Here is a 6,680-nt window from a genome sequence, read left to right as displayed (position 1 = left end):
TTCTGCACTGCTGCTCATAACGGAGCTGCCCTCCGAGCTGGGCACCTCCCCTGTGGCTCTGTGGTCCCCCAGCGGAGAAGGCCACCCTGTTAATGCAGCCCAGAATCCTGTTTGCTTGTTTTTGCTACAGTGTCGCCCCTATTTCCCTTGTGATCCACTATGAACCCCTAGATCCCTTCCTGCAGGACTCCTTCCTAGCCAGTTGCTTCCCATTCGGCATGTGCCAAATGGGTTGTTCCTTCCTAAGCGGAGCACGTTACCTTTCTCCTCATTCAGCTTAATCCTGTTTATCTCAGCCCATTTCTCCACTTTGTCCAGATCAGTTGGAAGTATGACCCTGTCCCCCAAAGCACTTGCCACGCCTCCCAGCTTGGGATCATCTGCAAACTTACTAAGCGCCGTCTGGATGCCACAAGCTAAATGTCTGATGAAGATAGGGAAGAGTCCCAAAACAGACCCCTGCGGAGCCCCAGGTGTTAGGACCTTCCCACATGGCTGGGAACCATTCATAACGACTCCCTGAGAACGGTTTGAAAGAGAACAAAAGGCTGTGAATATCCCCTGTCAGTAAGCACCCGCTTGGCCATTCAGCAGCGAGACTCTGGGAGCTGGGGGGGGAAGGGAGGGGCGGGTCTCAGCACACGGCCAAGTGGAGGGCCCAGGTCACCTCCTGCTCCCAGCACTCTGCCAGCCCAAGTTCTGTGTGAGGCCTCCCTCCGCCCCAACCCCCACCCTCCCCCACTTGGTGGGGCGGGGGGCAGGGAAAGGGGGAAAGACGCAGGAGAAGGCGAGACAGAGGGGGGACGGGGCAAAGGGGAACCAGACAGAGCAGGCTCCAATCCTTTCCGAGGCTCTGATCGTCTCACCGGGCCCAACATGACTGGCCGCAGGGAAGGAGAAAACGCCGATGAGGCTCCTTCTGCCCCCGCCCCTCGGTCCCAATTCTCCATCCGGCCCCTGCAGAGAGCCTGGGAAGGGGCCGCACTGCTGCTAAGCCGCAGGAAACTCGGCGCTTGCCCCGGCCTTGCACCTCCATCCTGAGTGGCTGTTGCCAGGGACTCTTTGTGAGGTCATCCCTGTCCCCCAATAGGCTGTGGTCATGCAATGGGCCCTTTGTGATGTCACTGCCACCTTTGTGATGTCACTGCCACTCCCCCACCCATCCTCAGCTATGCTGGTGTCCTGGCCCTGGCCGGCCCCTCGGTGTTTGAGGGGTTCCCCTAGAGCCCCACTGAATGACAGTTGGGTCTGGGGCCCAGCGGGCTGGGCAGTGACGCTCCAGGGGCTGCTCCCCTCAGCCCCATCCTGCTTCTCAGTCGTTAGCAGAGTGTGAGGCCAGAGGGGCCCATTAGAGCATCAGATCTGCCCCCTGCACATCCCAGCCTCCTGTAGCTCCTCACAGTTGCCTTGTTCTGACCCCACACACACCAGAAAGGCAGTTCGTCTGCACTGGAGACACCAAACAAGGGGGAATCCCTCATTGGGTTTGGCTGTTTGTGCCAATGGTGCATCAGCCTCCCCAGGAAATATTTGTGCCTCATTTCTCCCATGCGCTTGTCTGTTTGCCCCTTCCAGCCATCAGCCTTGTTCTGCAGCATGAACCAGCCCTTTCATCAGGGGCGGTTTCGCTCCAGGAAGCCTTTAGACACGTCTGTGAAGTCCCCTCTCAGCGTCCTTTGGCAGACGCTAAACAGAAGGTGTCTTTCTTCAGCCCTCAGACCATGGGGCTCTTTGCTACCCCTGCTCCTGTTTTCCATGCGGCCCTGGAGGCAGCCGCGGCCTCCAATCTCTGTCTCCTGGATGCTGTCACCTCCCGACCTGCTCACCCCTCTGCCCATGTGCCTAGTGACGCCTGGAGCCGCATTCCCCACAGCAGCACCCTGTGGGTGCCCGTTGAGCGTCTTGTCCTGCATGTCCCCAAAATCGTTCTCACAGTACCTGCCTGCCAGGGACCGCTCCCCACTTCGGCGAGGGGGGGCTGCCTGCTCTGGGATGGGGCAGGGCCTTGCCTTTGGCTCTGGGAAAACCTGGTTTGTTGGCGTGGGTCCAGCTTCCCAAAATGGCTCCATGTCACTGCCCCGGCCTCAGCCTAATTTGACCCTACTCGGGTTTTGGTCCCTGCACATGTTGGGGGGGGGGGGGGGGGGGGGGGGGGGGGTGCTTGGCCCTGAGGGGTTCATCCAACATCACACAGGGAGGCGGTGGAAGATCCAAGCGTTCCAAATCCCAGCCTGGAACCTTAAGCACCTTGCGTGGAGAATTGAAATGCTGCAGCTAGTACATCAATGGCAGCTACCCAGCACCCGCAGACAGGGCTGCTGTACCCATCCAACGCAGATGCCAGCTCATTTAGCTTCTCCTAGTGCTTTGCATAGAACAAAAGGGGAACCAGGCGGTGGCCCACCCTACAGGCATTGCCAGGCTGTGCTCAAGAGTCTTGTCTTTGACCCCAAAGGGCCCCTCCTAAGGAAGCCAGTCTTGCTAGAGCAGATCTGGGGAAAATATTCAGCCTGCTAGCCACTAGATCCGGCCTGTAGAGGCAGCGGGAAGCCCCAGGCAGGTCCCTAGCTCACCCTGCAGGCCCGCCCGCCATGTGGCTTCAGGGCTCCATTGATTTTGAAACTGGAGGGGGACGGGGACGTTTTATTAGCTGTCACACCCCTAGCACAGTCTCATTGGCTGGTTTCTGGCAGATCCAGCCAATAGGCGCTGTTTGTTGGAAAACAGGCAGCCAAGAATAATCACACTCCCTCCCTTTGGCTGAGTTGTTCTTGAAGCACATGGCCAGGCAGGCTGTCCGACCTGCTTCTGTAAGGCTGCCGGCACAAAATGGAGTCTTTTTTTTCCTCAATTTTTTTGTGGGGGAGGGTGTTCGGTATTTTTGTTTCAACCATCTGGCAATCCTAGCGAAGGCTGCGGGTGGGAGAGTGATTATGTATTGTGCTCTACGTCCCAATGAAGTGACTTGGTAAACTGGGCTTGGCAGTGACATTTAGGGCAAGGCACAAGGGTCAGGAATCAGGAATACTTGCAGTCTAGGCCCCTTTCTGCCACTGACTCGCTCCATGGCCTTGGGCAAGCCCCTTGCCTGCTCTGTGAGACGGGTTGCCTAGCTGCCGCATGGCTCTACCGCTGAGGTGTTTTTGTGAGGCTCCCTACATTCAGGTGGTGGGTGGTGGGCCGCATGCACAGATACAGATGGGGAAATGGACAGCATGGCTAAGCCAAGGACTAGTTGACCCATAAAGCATATTCCAGCCTAAGGTAGGGCCTGAACTGAAAGCCGGAATAAATATTTTGGGGTAACTTGATGCAGCTGGCTCCCTCAGTGCCGAAGGCCAGGCCCCAGAAGCAGTCAGGTGTAGTATGGCAGGCACTGTTTAGCGCTGGTCTTTATGTGGATGCCATCATCGGTGGTGGGTAAAGGTAGGGCTGGAAGAGGCAAGCCCCCAGTCCCACCCCTTCTGCTGAGGCCCCACCCCCCATGGGAGTCCAGCTGCCTCCTGTCCCCACCATACTATGGGGAGGCAGGGCAGTGCGCACACCCCCCAGCATGGGGAGGGCAGATGGGCACTCGGGGGGGTGGCACCACTCCGCGCCCCTCCCCCCCAATACACCTATAGTAGGCGTGTGGGTGGGGCCAGGTTGGCAGTTTGGGAAGGCAATACCTTCCCCCGCCTATTATACAAGCTGCCCATGGATGGCATTACTGGTGCAGGTGAGCCTCCCCCCCGTTTCCTCACACCCACCCTGTAAGGCAGGGCAGTGCTGTTACCCCCATTTTACAGGTGGGGAATTGAGGCACTGCCATAACAAACCTGCCACTGGCCCAGGCTCACTGACTTGGGCTGTGGGTCTACCAAATGCCAGTACAGACTATGCTGGAAGGGTTGGTGGGACAAGGCGGGAGGGGCCTCTTGAGTTAGCCCTATCAGCCCAGGGCCTCAAAGTGAGTCGGTGCCCACCTCCCACTCAAATCCATAGGCAGGCTGCACCTGCCTATCCCTGCGGCTCAGTGGCTGGCTGCTGCATTGTCTCCTGTGGCCAGATGTGTCCCCAGCAGAGCTAAGAAGTGACCCGGGGCCTGCTCTCTGGCGCCTTTTAACAAAAAAACACCCCCGAGTTTATTCATCAGCACACACACAACAGCAAAGTGACAACTAAGACAGCGACACAGAGACTAGACAAGGCCTGTGAACCCCTCCTGAGCGAGACACGCACTATGGAGTCTGTCTCTCATCCCGGCCCGCAGCCCACGGCCCTACTGCCCTGGGGATGCAAACAGAGCTGGTTCAGCAGCACTTTGGGATAAGGATATTCACGCACACATGCCCATGCCAGAGCCAACTCCACAGCTCCCTCACATACCACCCAATGTGTTCAAGGCAAAGTGACAGTAGCTGGGCTGAGCCATGATGCCGTGTCCGGGTTTTGGAGTGGCCTAGGGATTAGGCATTCTCCTGGGGAGCACAGGGGTTGGGGCTTAAGTTTGGGGCTTCCATCTTGCTATGTTGCAAGGAGCCCCTTAATTGCCAATCTATCTTGGCCCAGGAGGACTTTCAGGGGCAGCAAAGAGCCTACTGAAAGATGCCAACCTCACAATGTGGCTTGGAGTGACTGTAGCCCTACCTTTATGGCCACACACTCCGAGAAACAGAGATGCCAATGTACCAGCAGACTCCACGTGCCACTAAACATTCGTATGGCTCCTGGAAACCCTGCAGCTCAAATACATACAGTTTGGCTTTGATACGCTGTTACATGCTACCAAACAGCACTGACTGTTCACCATGCAGCAGGCCTTTAGGATATTTGCTGAGGCACAATCCGTGTGTTAGTGAATCACATGCCTGGCTCCTTCATATAATGTCACTTGATTTGTCTTTTCTGCAACTACCAAAGCCCACCGGCAAATATTTCAGCCGGGCTGTTCAGCACTTCGGGGGGCTGGGAGAACCCCTGGGGAAAGTCAGAGGGGACTTGAGTGTCCCATTCCCCTTGGTGACTGCGAGTTGCAGCCTTCTTTCGCTATAGCATGCCACTTGACATGTACAGTTGAGCCCAATATGAAAGCATTTTTTAATAATGGTTGTTAATGGGGTGGACAGCCATAAATGGCACAGTAAGATGGACCTGGAGGGCTCTTTTAGATGACCAGGACCCATCATCACTGCAAAGAAGATCAAATGAGAGACCCAGACAGGTTCTAGCAAGGGTTAGTGTCCCTTCCACAGCTGGGCGAAGCGCTGAGTTAGTACCTCCAGCTGTGAACAATCAGACCAATTGAAACAACAAACCTGGCCTTTGTTTGGGGGCTGTGAGTGTTGGCTGATGTGATTGCAGAGTCATTGGCCATTTTCTTTGACAACCGGAGGTGACCGGGTGAGGCCTCATGACGACTGGAAAACGGCAACGTGGCGCTCATCTTTTTAAAAATAGGAAGAAGCCAGGGAACTATAGACCAGTTAGCCTCAGCTCAATCCCTGGTAAAATCATGGAGCAGGCCCTCAAGGAATCTGTTTTGAAACGCTTGAAGGAGAGGAAAGCGATCAGAGACTAGACGAATCCCAAGTACTGCTACAGGCTGGGGACCCAGTGGCTAAGCGGCAGTTCTGCAGGAAAGGACCTGGGGATCACAGTGGATGAAAAGCTGGATATGCATCAACAGTCTGCCCTTGTAGCCAAGAAGGCTAACGGCATATTGGGGTGCATTAGGAGGAGCATTTCCAGCAGATCTAGAGAAGTCATTATTCCCCTTTATTTGGCACTGGTGCGGGTCCCAGCCTGCCACCTGCTCCAGGCCTGGAAGCAGGTTTGTTGTGCCATAGGCCTTGGCTACACTGGGTTGGGGGGCTCTCTGGCTATGTCTAGACTTCAGGCTTCTTTCGGAAGCTTTTCCAGACAAGATTTTCCAAAAAAACTTCTTCTGAAAGAGAGTGTCCGCACTGTGAAAGCACATCAAAAACGCGATCTGCTTTTTCGACAGATAGTGTCCACACCGAATGGACGCTCTCTTGCATGTAAGCTGTGATTACTATGGGCGGAATGGTCACCAAGTCACCTGTGCTTTTTCCTCTTTCCACTTCTTGTGAAAGGAGTCCCTCTTCCCCGTCCACACACGCGTCTTTCCAAAAGCGCTCTTTTGCAAAAAGGCTTCTTCCTCGTAGAAAGAGTATTACCAACGCTGGAAAAACCCCTCTGCTCTTTTGCTGTACTTTTGAAAGAACGCGATTGCAGTGTGGCCGTTACTCAGGTTTTGTCGGAAAAACAGCCATTTTTCCAGCAAAATCCTGTAGACATACCCTCAGGGTCACACCATGGTAAAATCACAGGGCTTGGAAAGCACAGAGGGCCTCCCAGCGTGTGCCACAGCTCTGGAGTGGTGTTGTGATGTGTGTGCTGGAGGGCGGCAGACAGGCGATGTGGGAGTTAACAGCTCAGAGGCCAGTAGCTGGCACTCAAGCTGAGGCAGCACCGTTCCTGGAGCGTGGCAGGCTGATAAATGGCATCCTTTGGGCAGTTCATTAAGCAACACACTTAGCAGTGAGCACGGTTAAGAACATGACATGGGCCTTTATGCATTGCAGAAAAAGAACCATGTGAGGGACTGACCCTACTGTAACCACTGACTCTAGACAATTTACACTTGCTTGACTAGCTAGGCCAACTATTTTATTATT

This window comes from Pelodiscus sinensis, chromosome 16 (genome assembly GCF_049634645.1).
Source record: "Pelodiscus sinensis isolate JC-2024 chromosome 16, ASM4963464v1, whole genome shotgun sequence".
Lineage (NCBI taxonomy): Eukaryota > Metazoa > Chordata > Testudines > Trionychidae > Pelodiscus > Pelodiscus sinensis.
Note: the sequence above shows the minus strand (reverse complement) of the source record.